We start from the raw sequence: 23,066 nt of genomic DNA on the forward strand, positions 1-23,066 counted from the left end.
AGAGTGGGGGGGGGCAGGGTTAGTGGGGAGGGCAGGAGAGTGGGGGGGGCAGGAGAGTGGGGGGGCAGGAGAGTGGGGGGGCAGGAGAGTGGGGGGGGCAGGAGAGTGGGGGGGCAGGAGAGTGTGGGGGGGCAGGGTTAGTGGGGAGGGCAGGAGAGTGGGGGAGGGCAGGAGAGTGGGGGGGGGCAGGGTTAGTGGGGGGGGCAGGAGAGTGGGGGGGGCAGGAGAGTGGGGGGGCAGGAGAGTGTGGGGTGGGCAGGAGAGTGGGGGGGCAGGAGCGTGGGGGAGGGCAGGAGAGTGGGGGGGGCAGGAGAGTGAGGGAGGGCAGGAGAGTGGGGGGGGCAGGAGAGTGGGGTGGGCAGGAGAGTGGGGGGGCAGGAGAGTGAGGGAGGGCAGGAGAGTGGGGGGGGGGCAGGAGAGTGGGGGGGGCACGAGCGTGGGGGGGGCAGGAGCGTGGGGGGGGCAGGAGAGTGGGGGGGGCAGGAGAGTGGGGGGGGGGGGGGGGCAGGAGAGTGGGGGGGGCAGGGTTAGTGGGTGGACCAGGGCATTCTCCACTGTCAGTCAAATCAGTAATTGTGGAGTCAGACCAGCCTGATAGCAGAGCTGCATTACCTGCTAGATAGGCTGTCTAACCTGCTCCAGACACACACTCTCTCAACACCCTCCCCCAGGGATGATCATGTCATATATAAACAAATGTTATCAGCCAACACCATCTGGAAACATGGAAATATATTCCACTTCCTCTTTTGTCCTTGAATACTTCTTCATTGGAAGATATGCACTCTGCTCCAGTCAGGTCTGCATTGCATTGTAACCACTCAGCAGGCCGTTCTCCGCACAGAGACGTACAGATCCTGCAGAGAAAAGCACAGGATCTAGGATCAGGAGTGCAGAGTTCTAACAGTGTTCCAGGGGTCAGAGTCTAGGAACGGTCTGTATTTACCAGACACAGTGCAAAGTAACATCTCAGCTACCAGACACAGTGTAAAGTACCAGACACAGTGTAAAGTAACATCTCAGCTACCAGACACAGTGTAAAGTAACATCTCAGCTACCAGACACAGTATAAAGTAACATCTCAGCTACCAGACACAGTGTAAAGTAACATCTCAGCTAGCAGACACAGTGTAAAGTAACATCTCAGCTACCAGACACAGTGTAAAGTAACATGTCAGCTAGCAGACACAGTGTAAAGTAACATCTCAGCTCTTCTGCTGGTGATGTGTGCGGGGTCTGGCTCTCTTTAGTATTAATTAGCCGCCGCCCTCCCCTGGCACCTGCACCTCTAAGGCTCCCAACTCTGGCGCTGGCTGACCAGGGTTCAAACCAATTAACCAACAGCTTCCTTGCAGGAGGCATCTTGGGTGCTGTGTGGTTCAGATGAATAATGAAGCAGAACCAGGCTGCTCACCTGCTTCCATAGGGTTAGGGCTGCTGCAGCCAGACAGACCTATCACCTGCTGCGGCCGGACAGAGATATCAGATATGAGTGGGTGAGTGTGTATGTGTGTTTGAGTGTGTATGTGTGTGTGTGTGTGTGTGACAGAAAGAAAAGGGAGAGAAAAATAGTTTCTTTACTTGAAAAAACGGGAAAACTAAAGTATGGTTCAGCTTCACCAGACACCCTTCTCTGTTCATCTCGTAGTTCTACCTCACACGTCTGTCTGGGTGACTGTAGCAGTTGCCTGGACTTGTTAACATTTGACAACAACGAGGGTTTAACCCTTTAAAGAAACGCCCATACCCTTTCCCCTAGCACAGGTAGGGTTCCTAAACCCCCCACTCAACCTAGTTAACCACCATAACTAATGTTCCCTGCCTGGCTCTTTGTCTGCTCTGCTCGCCCGGCCTAACACGAGCCGACAGCCAGCTTTGCTCCTTTATTAACTCTGCGTCACTCCTAATCAGGGACAGTGAAATCAGGCGGCACTGCATGCTTGTGTGAACTCACACCCACCACTGAGGCCTGTTACACACACACACACATTCATACATGCACGCACACACACACAAACATGCATACACACATGCACACACACACACATTCATACATGCACGCACGCACACACACATACACATAATGAACCAGCCCTACTGGACTGAGCCGTGCCTCTATGTGGGTCAGGGTTAGGGCCTCTCTGTGGGTTAGGATTAGGGCCTCTATGTGGGTTATGGTTAGGGCCTCTATGTGGGTTAGGGTTAGGGCCTCTATGTGGGTAAGGGTTAGGGCCTCTATGTGGGTTATGGTTAGGGCCTCTATGTGGGTTAGGGTTAGGGCCTCTATGTGGGTTAGGGGTTAGGGCCTCTATGTGGGTAAGGGTTAGGGCCTCTATGTGGGTTAGGGGTTAGGGCCTCTATGTGGGTAAGGGTTAGGGCCTCTATGTGGGTTAGGGGTTAGGGCCTCTATGTGGGTAAGGGTTAGGGCCTCTATGTGGGTTAGGGCCTCTATGTGGGTTAGGGGTTAGGGCCTCTATGTGGGTTAGGGGTTAGGGCCTCTATGTGGGTTAGGGGTTAGGGCCTCTATGTGGGTCAGCCCTGTGCAAAACTCTATTGATTTTCCTCTGTGTGTCTGTGTGTTGGAAACCCAGGCTGTAATACTGAAGACTCCCCAGCATCATGGTTCTGCCCCCAGTGTCCAAAGCATTGACACACAATGGGCTTGTTTGATAAAGAGACAGACTGACATTCGAACAGGCAATTTGTGAGCGATGGGGAAGGGGGGTCAGGAATTCACGACAGTCCCTTTAAAGAATGTAACATCACCCATATGTCACTCTGCCCTAGTGCATACTCACCAGAGTGGAAGATCTGGATGCAAGAAGCCTCTCTCTTTCTCCCTCTCTCTTCCTCTCTCTGTCATCTTGGCCTGGTGACTCTCCCCCTCCTCTCCAACGCAGAGCTAAAGCCTAACGTTGTTTAGTCTATCACATTAAACCATGCAGTGTCCATCTAGAGCTGAATATAGGCCACAGCATGGTAAAGCAAGAGAGGGGGGGAGGGGAAAGAGAGAGAGAGACGAGAGAAAGGGGGGACAGAGACAGACAGACAGACAGAGAGCGAGAAGGGGAGAGAGAGAGAGAGAGAGAGAGAGAGAGAGAGAGAGAGAGAGAGAGAGAGAGAGAGAGAGAGAGAGAAAAAAAGAGAGAGCCACACATACCATTTTCAGCTTCAGTTGTAGGGTGGAGAAGTTACATTTCACAATGAAACTCTGTGAACATATGAACCATCATAATGGATGACTGGAATGTCACAAATCCTGAACATCCAGAGTGGACTGCGCTCCAGTGAAGAGCGCTCGCTTGTCTCTCCCCCCCTCTCTCCCTCCCTCTCTCCCTCTCTGACTCTTCCTCCTTCCCCCCTCTCTGTCACTCCCCCCCTCCCTCCTTCCCCCCTTTCTGTCTCTCCCTCCTCCCTCCCTCCTCTTAGTGCTCTCCGAGGACTCTGATCCTTACTGTTGCCTCGCTGGTCTCCCCCCTCGTCCACCTCCTGGTGCACTTTGACCCTGACTGCTTAACGGCTCATTTAGAAAATTGGCTAATTTGTAAATTGCTGTTTGGCGTAGAGCTGGTGGCTGTGTTTGTTCAGATGACCGGCTCCACCAGAGGAGCAAACTGGTGTGATCACTGGTGCTGCTCACCTGAAACAGACCATCATAATAATAACAAAAATAATAATAATAATAATATCAATATCATTAGTATGTGTTTTCTCCAGGATGCCCCCTTAGTTGTGGCGGTAACCTCAGGGCCTCTCCCTCAGGGTGAGCAGTCACTGAAACATTCTCTGTCTCTGTTACACTCATATGGGTCTGTTCTGTTAGATTTATCTACGCTGCAGTGATCACATCCAAACCCTCTTACCTGGGAGGATAACCTCTTACCTGGGAGGATAACTTCAACCTGGGAGGATAACCTCTTACCTGGGAGGATAACCTCTTACCTGGGAAGATAACCTCTTACCCTGGGAGGATAACTTCTTACCTGGGAGGATAACATCTTACCTGGGAGGTTAACCTCTTACCTGGGAGGATAACCTCTTACCCTGGGAGGATAACATCTTACCTGGGAGGTTAACCTCTTACCTGGGAGGATAACTTCTTACCTGGGAGGATAACTTGACCGGGGCACTCTGATGTGAGATACTGACCTCGTGAGAAATGTGAAACAGAAATTCAGGGTTCAGAAGGATTTGCCTGACGCCAGGAGAGGGAGAACACAATGTGACACACCCTGCCAGATGTTACTTTACACTGTGCCTGGTAGCTGAGATGTGGTTACTTTACACTGTGTCTGGTAGCTGAGATGTTACTTTACACTTCGTCTGGTAGCTGAGATGTGGTTACTTTACACTGTGCCTGGTAGCTGAGATGTGGTTACTTTACACTGTGTCTGGTAGCTGAGATGTGGTTACTTTACACTGTGTCTGCTAGCTGAGATGTTACTTTACACTGTGTCTGCTAGCTGAGATGTTATTCTACACTGTGTCTGCTAGCTGAGATGTTATTCTACACTGTGTCTGCTAGCTGAGATGTTACTTTACACTGTGTCTGCTAGCTGAGATGTGGTTACTTTACACTGTGCCTGGTAGCTGAGATGTGGTTACTTTACACTGTGCCTGGTAGCTGAGATGTTACTTTGTGTCTGGTAGCTGAGATGTGGGTATTGTTGCTAGCTGCTCTTGCTAGCTGCTCTTGCTAGCTGCTCTTGCTAGCTGCTCTTGCTAGCTGCTCTTGCTAGCTGCTCTTGCTAGCTGCTCTTGCTAGCTGCTCTTGCTAGCTGCTCTTGCTAGCTGCTCTTGCTAGCTGCTCTTGCTAGCTGAGGTGGTTTGTTTTGTCCCGTGTGTAGCTGGGTACCTGGGGTGGTGTGAACATCTCAATGTCACATTTGAACTTTTAAAGGAGTATTCCTCTGTTTCTGTGTGATTGAATATATGACAACATGACAAACCCAGACAGAGGCCAGGTAGAGACGGAGGGAGGGCTGTCAGGGGTGTATTGTGTGTGTGTGTGCGCTCAGGGCTCCCCTGTCTGTCTCCAGACTAGACCGGCTGCAGTGAATGAGTGTTTAAACATGTGAATGAGGTTTGACCAGGCTGACAGGCGGGTGTGATAGAGGAGTGTGTGTGTGTGTGTGTGTGTGTGTCCAGGCTGATAGAGGAGGGTGTCAGACTGTTACTGAGGGAATGATGAATACAGTCCCTCGCGTTCACACTCCCCTGCTGCCGGCTCTGAGCCTGCTGTGGCTCTACCAAGAGTGTGTGTGTGTGTGTGTGTGTGTGAGAGAGAATAATTGTGCATATGCTGCATGTTCACACACACACACACAGTTCTGTTGGCGTCATTTCTAAAGCGGGAAGTGTATAAGCATGTTGGCCCCCCACACACAAGGTCAAAGGTCAACTGTGTCTTTAGGAGGGGGGGGGTGTTCGTTAGGGAAGGTGTGTGTTAGTTAGGAGAGTGTGTGTGTATGCGTGTTAGTTAGGAAAGGTGTATACATTAGTTAGAAGTATGTGTATCTGTGAACTTGCAGAGGTGTGTGTGTGTGTGTGCGTGTGAGCTAGTGGAGGTGTGTGTGAAAGAGGCGTGTAGAAACAGTCAGATGAAACTGATCCTTGTGATCTGGTGAGGGGAGGGGGGGGGGCATTTTGCAGCCTGTCTACCAGCAGTGCTCCCCCTTCATCCACACACACACACACACACACACACACACACGCACACACACACACACACACACACACACACACACACACACACACACACAGGTGCAGTCAACGTGCACACACGCACAGAGGCGTACTCAGCACACAAAATGATTGACTGACAGTCAGAGAGGCTCACATTGAGAAAGAGAGTAGACATTGATATTGGAATGCAACCAGACTGTGTTATCCCACTGAGCTAAAGCCCATGTACTGAACTGGCATGCTGCTACAGTGAGTCCTCAGGTTCTCCTGTAAACGTGAAGAAATTCAACATTTTAACAGATTTGTCTGAAACAAGACCAGGGTTGATGAGTTTAGCTCCATCAGTGCTCCTGACTGATCCACAGAGCTCTTCAGAGAACCACAGGTTGAGAACACAAGTCATCCTTCCCCAAGTGGAGCTGTACATTCAACTTAAAACTGAAGAAACAGCATTAGAAAAGCTCAATGTTCCAGCCTAACCCAATCCCATCACACCAGTCCCTAAATCTCTGTCAGGGAAATGCAATTGTTATAATGCGTTTATTGAAACTTGGGCAAGGTTTTTATTTAATTACACGTGCACTAACTGCAGAGTGGAGATGAGAAAAACACACAATCTTTCATCACACAACCATCCTCGCAAATCTAATTTGAGCTCCTTTCTCGAGATTGGTACACATGTGAATGTCTGAAATGTGTGTGTGTATGTGTGTCCTCTTCCTGCTCTCCTCCCAGCCTTCTACCTGGTGCCTGTCCTCTCCTCCCAGCTCCTTATATGTGTGCTTGTGTGTGTGAATGTGAGTGTGTGTTTATGTGTGTGTGACGTGCTGACAGCTCTCAGGTCAGACAAGCTGGGTGACAATAAGAAATGGGTCGGGGCCACGCCCCCTCAACCCCCCAACCCCTTTAAAGAACGAGGGAGGGAGGGAGAGGGAGGTGGAGAGAGAGAGAGGGTTAATGGAGAAGGGAGAGAGAGAGGGAGGTGGAGAGAGAGAGAGAGAGGGTTAATGGAGAAGGGAAACAAATTAAACACAGAGACATGAAGCCACATCTCTCCTGCTGTGTGTGAGGATGGCTGGGGACAGGAAGGGAGGGAGAGAGAGCGAGTCCATGAAGGAGAGAGGGAAGGAATGCCTGTATGTATGTTGGCATGGCGCCAGTGTTGGCAGCATCATAAATCAGGAACACATGAAACTGTGGTGACACCCTGTCTCAAACACTCTGAGCCACTCACAGGCCAACACACACTTCTCCATGTGTGTGTGAGGATAAGTGGTCTTGTAAAACCACCATTGTGGGGACTAGAAGTCCAGTAATCAGAAAGAACCTTGTGGGGATATTTGTGCCTGGGCCCGCAGGAAGATCACTGAAGCCTCACGACTACATGTGATGTTTCCAAGTGTGGTTACGGTCAGTGTTAGAATCACATTAAGGGTTAGTGTTAGCGGTTAGGGATACCACAATTTTCAGTGTGTGTGAGTGTGTGTGTGTGTGTGAGTGAGTGTGTTTGGCAGCAGTGAGATGGAGAACAGCATCCCGCCAAAACATCCCAGGTTGCCTTGGACACCAGAAGAGCTCTGTCATTCTCCCCCCCCCCCCCAACATCTACAAACCCCACATACACCCAACACCCCCCCACACACACCCAACACCCTCCCCCACACACACCCAACACCCTCCCCCACACACAAGGTACTTCTCAGTATCCTCCTCCCACCTTTCCCCTCTCACCATCCCTCCTCCCCCCAGTCTTGGCTGCAGGTGAATCAGTCCTTCTGTTGCTGCTGTCTGCAAAGCTTTTGTCGTCCTCCTTATAGTTGCATCGTGCCTGGTTGCAGAGAGCTGAGTGTGTGTGTGTGTGTGTGTGTGTGTGTATGTTTGCACGTGACAATTTGTGTGTATTTGTATGTGTGTCTAAGGGTGTGTGTGTGCATCTGAGGGTGTGTGCTTGTACATGCAAGGGCGGGGCTTGCTTGCTTTTCATCTGTTGCCTATTGTGCATCAAAGCAGAACCCCCCCCCCCCTCACACCCCCACACACACTCACACACCCACACACACTCACACCCCCACACACACACACACTCACACCCCCACACACACTCACACACCCACACACACTCACACCCCAACCCACACACACACTCACACCCCCACACACACTCACACACCCACACACACTCACACCCCCACACACACACACACTCACACACCCACACACACTCACACCCCCACACACACACACACCCACACACACTCACACCCCCACACACCCACACACACTCACACCCCCACACACACTCACACCCCCCCACACACACACCCCCCCACACACTCACACCCCCCCACACACACACACCCCCACACACACACACACCCCCACACACACACACACACACACCCACACACACACCCCCACACACACCCCCACACACACTCACACCCCCCCCCCACACACTCACACCCCCCACACACACACACACCCACACACACACACACCCCCACACACACACACACACCCCCCCACACACACACCCCCACACACACCCCCCCACACACAGGCCTCCAGTGGTGTTGTTAGCAGGCGTGTATAGTTGACATGGTAGCAGCGTTGCCTGTGGTCTCCATGGACGTATGGGATTTCTGCTTCTTCTGGGCTAGCGGGGTGTGTGTGTGTGTGTGTGTGCGGTGTGTGTGTGAGGAGGATGGGGGGAGGGGGGGTAGTAACTGAACCACCAGTCGAGGGATCTGGACCACTTACACCGCTAGGATAAATGTAGCGCTGTTCACAGATTGAGGTACTTAACCGTCTGCAAAAAGAAACCTTCACCACACTCCTTTTAAATGGAGGAATTTTAAAAACAGATTTATGGGTCAGTTAAAAATAGAAGGCAAACTGATTTCCCCCCTCCCTGCCCCCCCTCCCTGCCCCCCCTCCCTACCCCCCCACACACATCCCCCCGTTTTTGTCTTCTTTTCTCCCTCCCTTTGGTCTTTCATAAATGATATATCTCTTAAAAGGATGGAATCTACTCCCAGAAGAACGAAGAACGGCGGAGCACAAACTGACAGTTGAGGCCCAGTGGTTTAATAGCCTCATTGCATCTCTCTCCTCTCTCCTCCTCTCTTCTCTCCTCCTCTCCTCTCCTGTCCTCTCTCCTCCTCTCCTCTCCCCTCCTCTCCTCTCTCCTCCTCTCCTCTCCTCCTTCCTCCTCTCCTCTCCTCTACCCTCCTCTCCCCTCCCCTCCCCTCCCCTCCTCTCCTCTCCTCTCCTCTCCTCTTCTCTCTCCTCTCTCCACCTCTCCCCTCCTCTCCTCCTCTCCTCTACCCTCCTCTCCTCTCTCCACCTCTCCCCTCCTCTCCCCTCCCCTCCTCTCCTCTCTCCTCCTCTCCTCTCCCCTCCTCTCTTCTCCTCTCTCCTCTCCCCTCCCTTCTCCTATCCTATCCCCTCCTCTCCCCTCTCTCTCCTCTCCCCTCTCTCCTCTCTCCTCCTCTCCCCTCCTCTTTCCTCCTCTCCCCTCCTCTCTCTCCTCTTCCCTCTTCTCTCTCCTCCTCTCCTCCCTTTCCTCTCCCCTCCTCTCCCCTCTCTCTCCTCCTCTCCTTTCTCCCCTCCCTCTCCTCTCCCCTCCTCTCCTCTCCCCTCCTCTCTCTCCTCTCCCTTCTTCTCCCTCTCTCTCTTCTCCTCTCCACTCCTCTCCCTTCTCTCTTCTCTCCGCTCCCCACTCTCTCCCCTCCTCTCCCCTTTTCTCCTCTCTCTTCTCCTCTCCTCTCTTCTCCTCCTGACCAACAAGGGCTTATTATACGAAGCCTTAACTAAATCAGAGTTAATGAATTATTCTAACACCTATGATGGGATTATTGTAATTAAGAAGCGTACCTGCCTTCTTCCTGCTCCAGATAAATGAACACATCGCCATGGTCCTGTGTCTTTTTTGACACCGATTTTGAGCTCTCTCTCTCTGTCTGTCTCTCCCTTATTTCTTTCTTTCTCTCTCTTTCTCTCTTTCTGTGTCTCCCTCACACACAAGCACACACACACCCCCTGCTCCATGTAGCCTCTCCCTCTCTGACAGACACAGTGTTGCAACTGTTGTGGAGGCTGATTCTGTTGCTAGCAGAGTAGTGTGTTCTGGGTTCTGGTTGTAGGAAAGCAGATCATTCACAAAGACATGCTTGGTGTAGATGTTAGTTCACCTACCAGGCCAAAGCTTTCATCCATGAGCCAAAACACAGGGCAAATATTCAGACTGCTTTGATTCCGTTAAGAAGATTCACTCCGGTTTAATCTGCTGCTGGGTCCCCCCCCAGCTGCTGATCAGGAACGTGTGTCGTTGTCTCAGACCTGAAACCTTCCTGAACTGGAGCTAATCCTCCTCTATCAGCTGGCAGAGTAGGGCTCTGTGGGGGGGCAGTGTGTGTGGGGGTGGGGGGGGGGTGTCAGTGTGTGTGTGGGGTGGTGTTAGTGTGTGTGTGGGGGGTGTCAGTGTGTGTGTGGGGTGGTGTTAGTGTGTGGCAGTCCTATACACACTAACCCTAACCCTAATACCCCTACACAGACCCATATACATACACACTAACCCTAACACCCCTACACAGACCCCTATACATACACACATATACTGTACACATTTATACATACAAATATATACAATATACAGTATACATATACGGATATTTATTCGCATTCAATACATACAGTATGCATAGACATAAATATATACAATTACTGATACAGTAGAGTATACTCCCTCCCTCTCCCTCCCCCCCCCTCTCTCTATCTCCCAGCCACACTTCTGGCATTGGCATGGGGACAGAATGTCCCCAAGGCCAAACTTTCTCCATCTCTCTTCCCTCCTTCTCCTGCTCCTCCTCTCCCTCCCTCTCCTCCCTCCCTCCCTCTCCTCCCTCTCCTCCCTCCCTCTGTTGGGTGTCCAGGACTCTGCCAGTCTCAGGGCCAGAGCTCTGGGCCAGAGCACGGCTCCACTCTGGTCCTGGAGCTGGCTGGGACTACGCCAGCATCCTGCGTGTGTGTCGCTGGTGTGTGTGTCTCTGGTGTGTGTGTGTGTGTGTGTGTGTGTGTCGCTTCCAGCCTCGTGTTTCTGCTACCCGGCCTTGCACTCACTGACAACCAGACTGTCAAGCTCCCCCACCCCAAGAATGAAGACACACACATAGACACACACATAGACACACACATAGACACACACACAGACACACACACTCCCTATGTTCATGTGTGTGTGTGGCTGTCAAGCTTCCCCGATGCTCAGGAATGAAGAACAGCCCTCAGAGTTCCTCGGAGAGCACATTCCTGTCTGCTCCCTGACAGTGCGTGTCCGCTACACCGACACAAATCGCTTCACGTTGCTTGCCTTCCCACAGTGCACCACGATTAGGGGCGTGTCAGACAGGTGAATATAGAGTTGTAGTTCTCTAAGGTCACTGTTGTAGTTTGTATAACAGTGTCATGGCTAAGCATGCAGACTTGGGTTCAGGAACTCACAATATCGATCAAAATTCAACTTTTACACACATGATGCAACACATCCGATACGCTGGCTAGCTGTAGCATGATGTCATCTACTAGACACACTAGTTATGGCTCTTTTTTACTGTATTTTATTCAGAGTGAAATAAAATGTTACAGTATGCGAGGTTCCAAAAACCTTTCTTTCATGATCTTCAAAGGCCCTCGCACCTCATGCCCATAGACTAACTCAAAAGGGCTTGAACCAGTTGACTCATTGACCGCAACCCTCAGTGCAAACAACAGAAAAGGCATCGCCACATCCCAATCCCCAGTGCACTGCGCAGAAAAAGTCTTGATCATGGTTTTAAGCGTCTGATGACACCGCTCAATTGCTCCTTGTGATTCTGAGTGGTATGCCGAAGACACAATTTGCTTAATACCCAATTCAGACATAACATCCTGAAAAACCCCAGAAGTAAAATTAAAACCTCGGTCCGACTGCACCTCAAGAGGCAAGCCATTCCCTAACACCGGGCATTCAGGCTAACCAGTCGTGTACCCCTGGCGGGGCTAGCTAGCTAGCAGTGCAAAGTTATGTTAAGTTTGCAGACAAACATGTTTCTGTACGAATACAGAGGCATATCGAACATGACAGGGTGTGCAGCCACACAGACAATTAGTTTGTCCTCCATCTTGAAACTGAAAGCTAGAAATGTTTAAAATTACCAACGATTGCTACGTTACAAGAAAATAATCTGATTGCACGTCGCTCGCGAAAATCACTCGTAATTTACATCAAGTTGAAAATATCTCAACTCGAGGATCGTGAATGAAAATGAATGGAACACATGTCATCGCTCGCATCCCGTCGCTGTTGTCGACATGCACTGTGTGAGTGTGTTAGTGTCTGACTGTATGAGTGTGTGTGTGTGTGTGTATCTATACGTGTGTGTGTATTTCTACGTGTGTGAGAAAGTGTATCTGTGAATCGAAATGTTTGGTTGACGTGATGACGAAGCAGAAAGATCTGTGAAGTATTACCAAGATCCGTGATTGGTTAGCCTACGTATCAGTTTTTAAGGCCTGTCCAACCAGAACTTTAATTGTGTTGGAGTTTGGTGGTTGTAATACCTATCCAAATGGACATGCTGATGAATTGATGCGAAAGCAGAAAGATCGGTGAGGTTGTTAACAGTCGATTTGAGGAAGACTACAGAAATAAACCTCCGTGGCGCACGTTCTACGTGTGTGTGTGTAAGTGTGTGTGTGTAACTCTGACCCCCCTATTTTGACGATCTGAAACGCAAGTATCAAAACGCAAAGCGTTGCACCTTCCTGCCACAGTAAATTCTGTGTTTGTGTAGCGAATAAACCGAATTCTGATTCTGATGGAGATGGGAGAAGAAACCCACCCAAATTAGCTTCGGTTAAACAGGCGTGGGAGACAATTGCCACAATTGTTACAAATCATGTTCACATACATAGAGATTTCTCATGAAAATCTTTTTATAATCATTGAAGAAATGTAACACGCCATAAATCAAAACAATGTAACGTAGCTTCGCAGAAAGAAGACCCTGGCCTCGCCAGCAGTGCGCACGGACCAAGCTTGCGCCCTTAAAATAGCATCTGAATAATGCGCCATTGACTTTAGACCACGTTTTTCCTGGTCAGTGGCGGAATTGTTTTTCGGAAACTGCAAAATAGCACCAGGGAATGTTTGCGCCGGAACACGCCTCCTTTTTCGCTGAACCGCCCACGGGAGCGCAAGATCATTTCCACGTGCGTCTGTGGAGGGAAAAGTCCGCTTTGCGTCGAGTGCAAACTAGGAATGATACTTGCGTCGTTGACAAAGTCAATTGCGCTGGGGGCAAGATCGGGCCCTACGTGTGTGTGAGTGTGTATCTCTATGTGTGTGTGTGTGAGTGCGTGTGTGTAACTCTACGTGTGTGTGTGTACGTGTGTGTGTGTTTTGCAGCTGGCTGTGTGTGTAAGGGGTTAGAGGGTTTAATGACGACTCACATGCTCCCTGTGCTGTCACAAGGCAACACTACACACAGCTGTCACTAGGCAACACTACAGACAGCTGTCACTAGGCAACACTACACAGGACTCTAGGTCCCGGTCAGACCAAATGGAACACAGGATTCAGGGTATGAAGCAAAGGGTGCTTTCACTTCCTGGTTACCATCAGAACCGACACAACCCATCCTGAGCTCATGCTGGTGCTAGGCAACCAGGTTCCTCAATGATCATTCCAGTATCATCCGCCAGCTCGTTCTCAGGTTTCTCTTCTCAGGCACGACGTCTCACGAGGCCACCAACATTCAACTACCTGAAAGAGATCAACCTTAAACATGTCTTCTGGCTGGAGGGAGAGAGAGGGGGAGGGAGGGAGGCTCCCAGGTCTACAGTTGTGTGAAGCTGCTCTAGTTAAACAGCAGCTGTTTGTCATCCACAGGAGAGAAGCAGGAAGACTCCTCCCAGATGGCAGCTTTACTCCATTTATCTAAATTAGGTTCCTCCCCCTCGTAAAACACACTACCTGCTCCTCTCTCGCTCCCTCCCTCCCGCCCTCTCTCCCTCCCTCCCTCTCTCCCTCCTTCCCTCTCTCCCTCCTGCCCTCTCTCCCTCCTGCCCTCCCTCCCTCTCTCTTTCTCTCTCTCTCTCCCTCACTCTCTCTCTCTCCCCCCCCCTCTCTCTCTCCCCCTCTCTCTCTTTCCCTCCCTCTCTCCATCTCTCTTTGTGTTATGGCTGGTTACTAAACAACTTGTCACAACCTCTCTTAATTCTCTTTCCTCTCTTGCTCACCTTCCCCCTCCAACTCTCCATATGTGTGTGTGAATGTGTGTGTGTGAATGTGTGTGTGTGAATGTGTGTGTGTGAATGTGTGTGTGTGAATGTGTGTGTGTGAATGTGTGTGTTTGTGTAGCTGCTAAGAAGCTCTGTATTGTAATGGTTAGTGGGCTGGTTAGGGTTAGGGGTTTTACGATGCTCAGTGCATGTGAGTACCTACTCAGGACTCCTCCCCCCTCCCCCACTCCCTCCATCCACCCCTCCAGGTCTACCCCCCCCTTCCACCCCTCCAGGACTACCCCCCCCCCCTCCACCCCTCCAGGAATACACCCCCCCCTCCACCCCTCCAGGTCCATGCCCCCCCCTCCACCCCTCCAGGTCAATGCCCCCCCCCTCCACCCCTCCAGGTCTACCCCCCCCCTCCACCCCTCCAGGTCTACTTCTCTCTCCTATAAATCCACACCAGTGATGCAACAGGCCAAATAAAACTGAAGTCATATAGAGCCTCATAGAACACCAACATGTTCCATCAGCTTATACTACATATCCCATCATGCATCACTACATATCCCAGCATGCATCACTACATATCCCATCATGCATGTCTGGGGGGGCAGCTACCGTATGTCATCAGGTGTTCTGAAGTGATCTTCTACAAATTGATCAGGATGGATTTCAGTGTGTTGTTTTGGATGGAAATGTCAAAAGTGAGAAATGTAAACCGGGTAGATGGTGATGTGTTCCCAGCCTGGCTGTCTGTCTGCCCCCCTGTCAGAGCCCTGCAGCTGGGCGGGACTGCAGCCTGGCTGGACTGCAGCCTGGTGGGACTGCAGCCTGGCTGGACTGCAGCCTGGCTGGACTGCAGCCTGGTGGGACTGCAGCCTGGCTGGACTGCAGCCTGGTGGGACTGCAGCCTGGCTGGACTGCAGCCTGGTGGGACTGCAGCCTGGCTGGACTGCAGCCTGGTGGGACTGCAGGGGGTCATGGTGGTTTCGTGTTAAGAGCTTGTTGAAGCCAACATGCGGGTGTGTTTAATTACGTTTATATGACGTCCATAAACCCAACCCATTCTGGATAAGGATTCTTTACGGGAAGTAAAAAAATGTAGCGCTTTCTTTGAAGTGTGGACCGCTCCATGGCCCCAACAGAGTAAATCTGTTCTGAAGATATTTACTTTTTTACCTCATAAAACACCTGGTTTGAAGTTCAGCTTTACTGCACTAGTAGAAGTATTAATTGGTTATTTAAAAAAAAAGATTATATGGGCTGACATAAGATTTTAACACACTAAGATGCACGCTGGCAGCATATGGATGATTGAAAATTGGAAGTGGTGGGAGGAGGGGAGGAGGAGGAGGAGGTGTGGGAGGAGGAGGGGAGGAGGGTGTGTGGAAGGAGGGGGGGAGAAGGGGGTGTGGAAGGAGGAGCAGGTGGGAGGAGGCAGTAGAGGGGAGGAGTAATAGTAGAAAGGAGAATGGGAGGAGGTGGAGGAGGTGTGGGAGGAGGATGATGTAGACGCAGGAAACAGACTGGAACTCCACCCTCAACCCTCCCTCCTCCCTCCTCCCTCCTCCCCCCTCCAGGTCATACACCTTCAGCTGTGGGCAGGACGGCAAAGCTTGCTGTTGATGTTTCCTCCTCTGTAGAGATGGAGCACACACACGTAAGCCCACACCATACTAAGGAATATCTTATACAATAATGTAGTTATCAGTTGCTTTCATCCAAAGTGAAGGACAGAGGGGGATTTGAACCTGAGACCTTTTGATTCTGACTACCTCTGAGCTACACCTCCAAATACCATGCCTGTTAAAGTGCTGTGTGTGTGTGTCTGTGTGTGTGTCTGTGTGTGTGTCTGTGTGTGTGTCTGTGTGTGTGTGTTGGCAGCAGACAGGAAGGAGGTCCCCCCAGCAGCTCCAGCCCACGTCAGGACACCCATCCATCTCCCTCCACTCCCCCATCCTGGCACCCTCCGAGGCGGACCCCCCGTCCACCCGCTCCCCTGGCTCCAGATAAGCCCCATCCGTCATCACCAGGCCGCATTAAATTTTAACTCTGGTTACCGAGTGCGGCCATTCAAACTTTTATCTCAAACCTTCTTTATCTTCTTTTCATTAAGCCTCCTCCTCTAATAGCCTGTGAGCTCCTCTGGTAAGGATGATGTTCTGAATAATGAAAGCTCATTATTTCTCCGCAGAATGCTTGTTAATTCAAATGATGATATTAAAACTATAGTAGCCTTTAGCAGTGGGGTGATTTCCAGCGTGCTCTATCATGTATCAATATATACTCTGTTTGTCAAAACTGCCCCAAGCTCACTGTGACATTCTCTCTGCAGTGTCACAGTGTCTCCAGCTTCAGAACACTGGGGGTGACGACTAGCAGACTATCAGAGGTCCTGAGGGGAGGGGGGTGGGGACTAGCAGACTATCAGAGGTCCTGAGGGGGGGGGGGGGGACTAGCAGACTATCAGAGGTCCTGAGGGGGGGGGGGGGACTAGCAGACTATCAGAGGTCCTGAGGGGAGGGGGGGGGGGACTAGCAGACTATCAGAGGTCCTGAGGGGGGGGGGGACTAGCAGACTATCAGAGGTCCTGAGGGGGGGGGGGGGGGGGACTAGCAGACTATCAGAGGTCCTGAGGGGGGGGGGGGGGGGGGACTAGCAGACTATCAGAGGTCCTGAGGGGGGGGGGGGACTAGCAGACTATCAGAGGTCCTGAGGGGGGGGGGGGGGACTAGCAGACTAGCTAGGTCCTGCCAGGAAACCAGAGGAGGGAGGGGGGGTGAAGGCATCTCCCCATCTCCCCATCTCTCCATCCCTTCATCAGGTCAATACACATGCACACACATCTGCCATCCTCATCTGTCATTCCTGATATAGACACTTTTGAGCTGATTTGCAGACACACACACACTCGCACTCGCACACACACTCACAGAAGAACACTCATGACCATTAACCTTTAAATACAGCACTCAAGTATTTGATCTAAAGAAGGGAGTGCTGCCCCAGGTTAACAGTGGAACGATCCTGAATGAATTGAGATTTTATTACAGTTTTCCCGCCACATTCCACATCCCCAGTCTCTAAGCAGGGTCACACATCTGACACGTCAAACACTCTTCTACACAGCTAAACAAAGCAGATTTGAGCAAATTTATCAACCATGTTTGGTATAAAATATAACATGTTTATGGTATAAATATAACATGTTCATGGTATAAAATCTAACATGTTTATGCGTGTGTGAGTGTTGTGTCGCATGTGTGTGGGTGTGTGTGTGTGTGTTGTGTAGCGTGTGTGTGGGTGTGTGTGTGTTGTGTAGCGTGTGTGTGGGTGTGTGTGTGTGTGGTGTAGGAGGTGTCAGGAGCAGAGTTTGTGTTCCAGTTCTAACGGACGTGACCTCACTCATCGCCGCTACGCCAGCCAATCAGACGAGGCCCTGTCTGTCCAGGAGAACAAACAGATGCTCAGAGGATTAGAACACACACACACCTCACACCACAACACACACCTCAACACACACACCTTAAACCTAAACACACACATTTACATTGAGTCATTTAGCAGACGCTCTTATCCAGAGCGACTTACAATAAGTACAGGGAAATTCCCCCCCAGGGCAAGTAGGGTGAAGTGCCTTGCCCAAGGACACAACGTCATTTGGCACAGCCGTGAATCGAACCGGTAACCTTCAGATTACTAGCCCGAATCCCTAACCGCTCAGCCATCTGACTCCCTCGCACACACACCTTACACCTAAACACACACACCTTACACCACAACGCACACACACCTTACCCGTCAACACAACACAAACACCTCACTCCCAAATACACACTGCCACAGTGACCCCCCCCCCCCCCCCTCCTCCTCCCTCCCTCCTTCACTGATAAAGGATTTGCTGTATCCCTTGCAGGCATGCACCATTGGCAGATCCTGAATACCAGAGAAGAAGAAGACTGGGAGGGGAAAAGAGGGGATGGGGGGAGGGGGAGGAGGAGAGAAGGAAGAGAAGGGAGGGGGAGGGGGGGAGGTGAGTAGGAGAGAAGGAAGAGAAGGGAGGGGGAGGAGGAGGGGGGAGAGGAGAGGGGGGAGGGGGGGAGGAGGAGAGGAGGAACAGAAGAGGGGAGGGGAGTGAAGGGGGAGGGGGTTGAGAGTGGAGGAGAGGAGAGAGGAGGAGAGGGGGAGTAGGGAAGTAGAAGAGAGGAAGAGGAGGGGAGGAACAAGGGTAGACCAACATGAGAAGAAGGGGATTAAACCAAACTGAGATCACGTTGAGTGTGTGTTGCTAACAGCGATGAGCAAAGCTGCGTCTGCTGTTAAGACACGAGGTCTCTGTAATGTCCCCCACCAGCACGTGGATTTAAGAGGCTCTACACCAGCTTCACTTTTATATGTCACTCAGCTTAAAAGTTAATAGCATTTCCTCAAACAATAGCCAGTCTCTATCTGGGGCGTCCAAATCCACAAGTGAGCCCAGCCTGATCAGGGATCAGACAATAGTGTTTTCTCTCAGCTAATTAGACGACACCTTCATATCTCCTCCCCGCACACGGCCTCTCTCTCGTCAGGGGGCATTGTCTGCTGAGGTGTCTTCAGTGTCTGCTCAGATCTTCAATAATCCTACACAACGCAGCCGTGTCTGGTCACAAGCTGTAAGATGCAGTCCTGGAATGACCAGCTGTGGAAGAGGAAGATTTATGTTCTACATTTTTTTCGCTTAATTCTTCTCCTGCCTCCTTTTGTGTTCAGGATTTAAGCTTTGTGTGTTTCTGTGTTACTGATCACGGCTGAATGTCACTGGCAAGACCCTCTCAAAACGACATCTCACCTTCGAGGAAAACAAGGAATTAGGATCTGAAGACAATGCCTTGTCAGAGCGTGTGGCTGCTGAACATCAGACAGACAAACCTAACCCTAACAGCTGCAGTCTGTTCCTCCCAGCAGACACACTGCTTATTGTTCTCATCGTTCAGAACCTCTGCCAAGTCAGAACCTCAAACCTCTCAGATCATGAGGTGACCCCCCCCATACCTCCTCATTCACCAGAGTTCAGGAGAGAGAGAGAGAGGGAGAGAGAGAGGGAGAGGGAGAGAGGGAGAGGGAGAGGGAGAGGGAGAGGGAGAGAGAGGGGGGGAGAGGGAAAGAGAGAGAGAGAGAGAGAAAGAGAGAGAGAGAGAGAGGAGAGAGAGAGAGAGAGAGAGAGAAAGAGAGAGAGAGAGAGAGAGAGAGGGGGGGGGGGGGGGGGAAGAGGGAGAGGGAAGAGATGGGGCACGTCTCTGGTTCTCACAGCCTCAGAACAAGTCCTGTCTCCCCCTCAGATATTTCCCCAGCGCCTTGGCCTTGGGGATCCCAGGTGTGCAAGTCTGAAATGCTGTTCCTCTCAGGAGAGGTGGAGAGGTGGGAGGAGGGGGTAAGAGGAGAGGAAGGTAAAGGACAGGAGGGAGGGGGGGGGTGGGGTGGGAGGAGAGGGGAGGGGGGGATGGTGGGAGGAGGGAGGGGGGTGGGAGGAGGAGGATAAGGGTTGGAGGGGGGAGGACTTTAAATTAATGATATAACATTTACAATTTAGTCATTTAGCAGACGCTCTTATCCAGAGCGACTTACAGTAAGTACAGGGACATTCCTCCCCGAGGCAAGTGTGTGAAGTGCCTTGCCCAAGGGACATGGGCGGCATGACCGGGAATCGAACTGGCAACCTTCGGATTACTAGCCCGATTCCCTCACCGCTCAGCCACCTGACTCCCCGTATAAGACCAGCCGCTGAGCTGACAGTGGATTCATGTCTGTCTTTGGTTAATTAATCATTAAATATCATTTTACTGAATCAAAGACATAAGTTGTAAGATAACTTCTTTGTATCTTTAGTTTAGTAGCGTTTAGCCTGAGCAAAAGGCTCTGTTGCCATGGGTGACCAGTCACCCTGGTCTCGTGGAAACCTAACTTGTGCGTTGTGATGACGTTGTGTCTAACTGTGAGCAGGGCTGGTCTGAACGCCTCAATACCATGAGAGCAGGACCAGAACCTAATAATACTCTGAAGCTGCCATAGGAAGTCAACGCAGTGCTGAATAAGTAAAACTCCATTCCAACACCGGTCCTCCATTATTAATACACGCAGAGCTCATCTTTGATTAAGTTACTCACTGATGTTCCTGTGAGGGGCTTGATTAAGACGAGACTTCTATCTGGTATGAGGTTCCTCTGTTCCCCTCCTCTTCTCCTCTCTCTCACGCCTCTCTCTGCTCTCCCTCCTCCCTGCTCTCTCTCTTTCTCTCTCACTCCTTTCTCTCTCCTCCCTCCCTTTTCTCTCTCTCTCTCTGTACTGCTATCTTCACCTCTCTCCACCCTTGTCCGTTTCTAAACACAGATGATTTTCTACTACAGTTTTTCATCCGAGGTAGTTTTTGGACACTAGTTTGTTTAGCCCCCAGCTTTAAGTCTTATGTGCACCAACAGGATGTGATCTGCAAACGTTTGAATGTGCATAACTTGTCAAATACTTTAAAGATCTTGTAAAGTGGAATTGAAAATTAGTTTTAAGTTAATCACACACAGAAGAATGTGTTGTTAACTTCCCATCCAAATTAGAATGAAAAAAAAAAACACTGACAAGTATGTTAAATTAGGCTTTGAAATCGAACAAAACCTGAGCTGAAAACGGAAGAGAAACTGTTCAACGGTCTAACTCCACATTTCAGTGCAACAACGTTTTTGAGCTTTGTACATGCTTTCAGGAACTCATTTCACACGTGTATAATGTACTGAGAAGCAAATCATGGAATTTGCTTTACAGTAATTTTAATCAGTGATTGGCAAACAACAGCAGATAATATAATTCATAATTCTAGGAACTTCAGTTCAGTTTGGAGTGTGCTAATGAGTGTAGGTAGAACCAGAGGATATACTCTTGCTATTCAGGGGCCCTCAGGTGAAACGACAGCTCCCAGGAGTGGGAGGAGCCTGGATCAGGACTGTTGAGTCAGACGATGTTGGCGCAGTCAGAGCAGGTCCTGTGTTGTCGGTTCCATGACACATGAGACTGCATATGTATTCAAGCAAGAGGGCAGCTTTAATGAAGCTATCCCACCACCACCCCTCCTCCTAACACCACCCTAACATCAACACCTTGCCAACACCACCGCCTCAACACCTACACTACACAACCCCCCCCAACACTCTCTCAACACCTTCCCAACACTCCCTCAACACCTACCCAACACTCCCTCAACACCACCCCAACACTCCCTCAACACCACCCTAACACTCCCTCAAGACCACCCCAACACTCCTCAACACCACCCCAACACCTACCCAACACCACCCTAACACTCCCTCAAGACCACCCCAACACTCCCTCAACACCACCCCAACACCTACCCAACACCACCCCAACACCTACCCAACAACTATCCAACACTCCCTCAACACCACCCCCAACACTCCCTCAACACCACCCCACACTCCCTCAACACCACCCCAACACCTACCCAACACCTACCCAACACTCCCTCAACACCACCCAACACTCCCTCAACACCTACCCAACACTCCCTCAACACCACCCCAACACTCCGTCAACACCTACCCAACACTCCCTCAACACCACCCCAAAACTCCGGTGCATCAGCCCCCCCAGCCCCCTCACGTGTACACACAGTGAGGTTCACCAGCCCCCAGCCCCCTCACGTGTACACACAGTGAGGTGCACCAGCCCCCCAGCCCCCTCACGTGTACACACAGTGAGGTGCACCAGCCCCCAGCCCCTCACATGTACACATCAGTGAGGTGCACCAGCCCCCAGCCCCCTCACGTGTACACACAGTGAGGTGCACCAGCCCCCGCCCCCTCACGTGTACACACAGTGAGGTGCACCAGCCCCAGCCCCCTCACGTGTACACACAGTGAGGTGCACCAGCCCCCCAGCCCCCTCACGTGTACACACAGTGAGGTGCACCAGCCCCCCAGCCTGGCCACCCACTCCTCCTGGGGAGTGTGTGTGTGGTGGGGGGAGGGAGTAGGGGCGGAGGGGCAGGGGGGGGGGGTGGGGTGGCAGGGGTGCCGGGGGAGCCGGGGGGGGCGGTATCAAACCAGGAACATCTGTGGCCACTGGGCCATGCAGGACAAAGCAGAGCCCCAGGCTCTCAGCACTCTGATCTGGTCTTCCTGGATAGCACAGGGAGCCAGGCTCCACGTACACACACACACACACACATACACACGTATGCACACATGTAAACACACACACACACACACACGCATACACACGTATGCACACATGTAAACACACACACGCATACACACGTAATGCACACATGTAAACACACACCACACACACACACATACATACATACAAACACACACACATGTACATACACACACACACACATACATACATACATACAAACACACACACATGTACATACACACACACACATATTAATTTAAACAAACACATATACACACACATGTACACAAACAAACACACTTAAACACATGCATGCAAACACACACACGTATACACACATACACACACGTATAGACATTCACACATATACCCAATTCTACACTCACACACATGCATACTCATGTAATATAAATGCGCTCACACACTAACACACAAACATACACACTCAAAGCACAAATACACATGTGTATTTGTGTGTGTGTGTGTGTGTGTGTGAGAGAGAGAGAGAGAGAGAGAGAGAGAGAGATGAGAGAGAGAGAGAGAGAGAGAGAGAGAGAGGGCCCAGGTGCATGGACTTCTCTGTGGGGAACAGTGGGCTGGTGCTACTCCTCCTCTGTACCCAGGTCCACTGGCCTGTGCCAGTGTCTCAAACACACACCTGTCTAGGCCACCAGAGACACCAGGCTGAACTGGAGCATTTCCAGAATGTACCATCCAGCCAGTGAGCCAGTCAGCCAGTGAGACAGCCAGTCAGCCAGTCAGCCAGTCAGCCAGCCAGCCAGTGAGCCAGTCAGTCAGCCAGTGAGCCAGCCAGCCAGCCAGTGAGCCAGTCAGCCAGCCAGTGAGCCAGCCAGCCAGCCAGTGAGCCAGTCAGCCAGCCAGCCAGTGAGCCAGTGAGCCAGTCAGCCAGTGAGCCAGTCAGACAG

Source organism: Osmerus mordax, chromosome 15 (genome assembly GCF_038355195.1).
Source record: "Osmerus mordax isolate fOsmMor3 chromosome 15, fOsmMor3.pri, whole genome shotgun sequence".
Lineage (NCBI taxonomy): Eukaryota > Metazoa > Chordata > Actinopteri > Osmeriformes > Osmeridae > Osmerus > Osmerus mordax.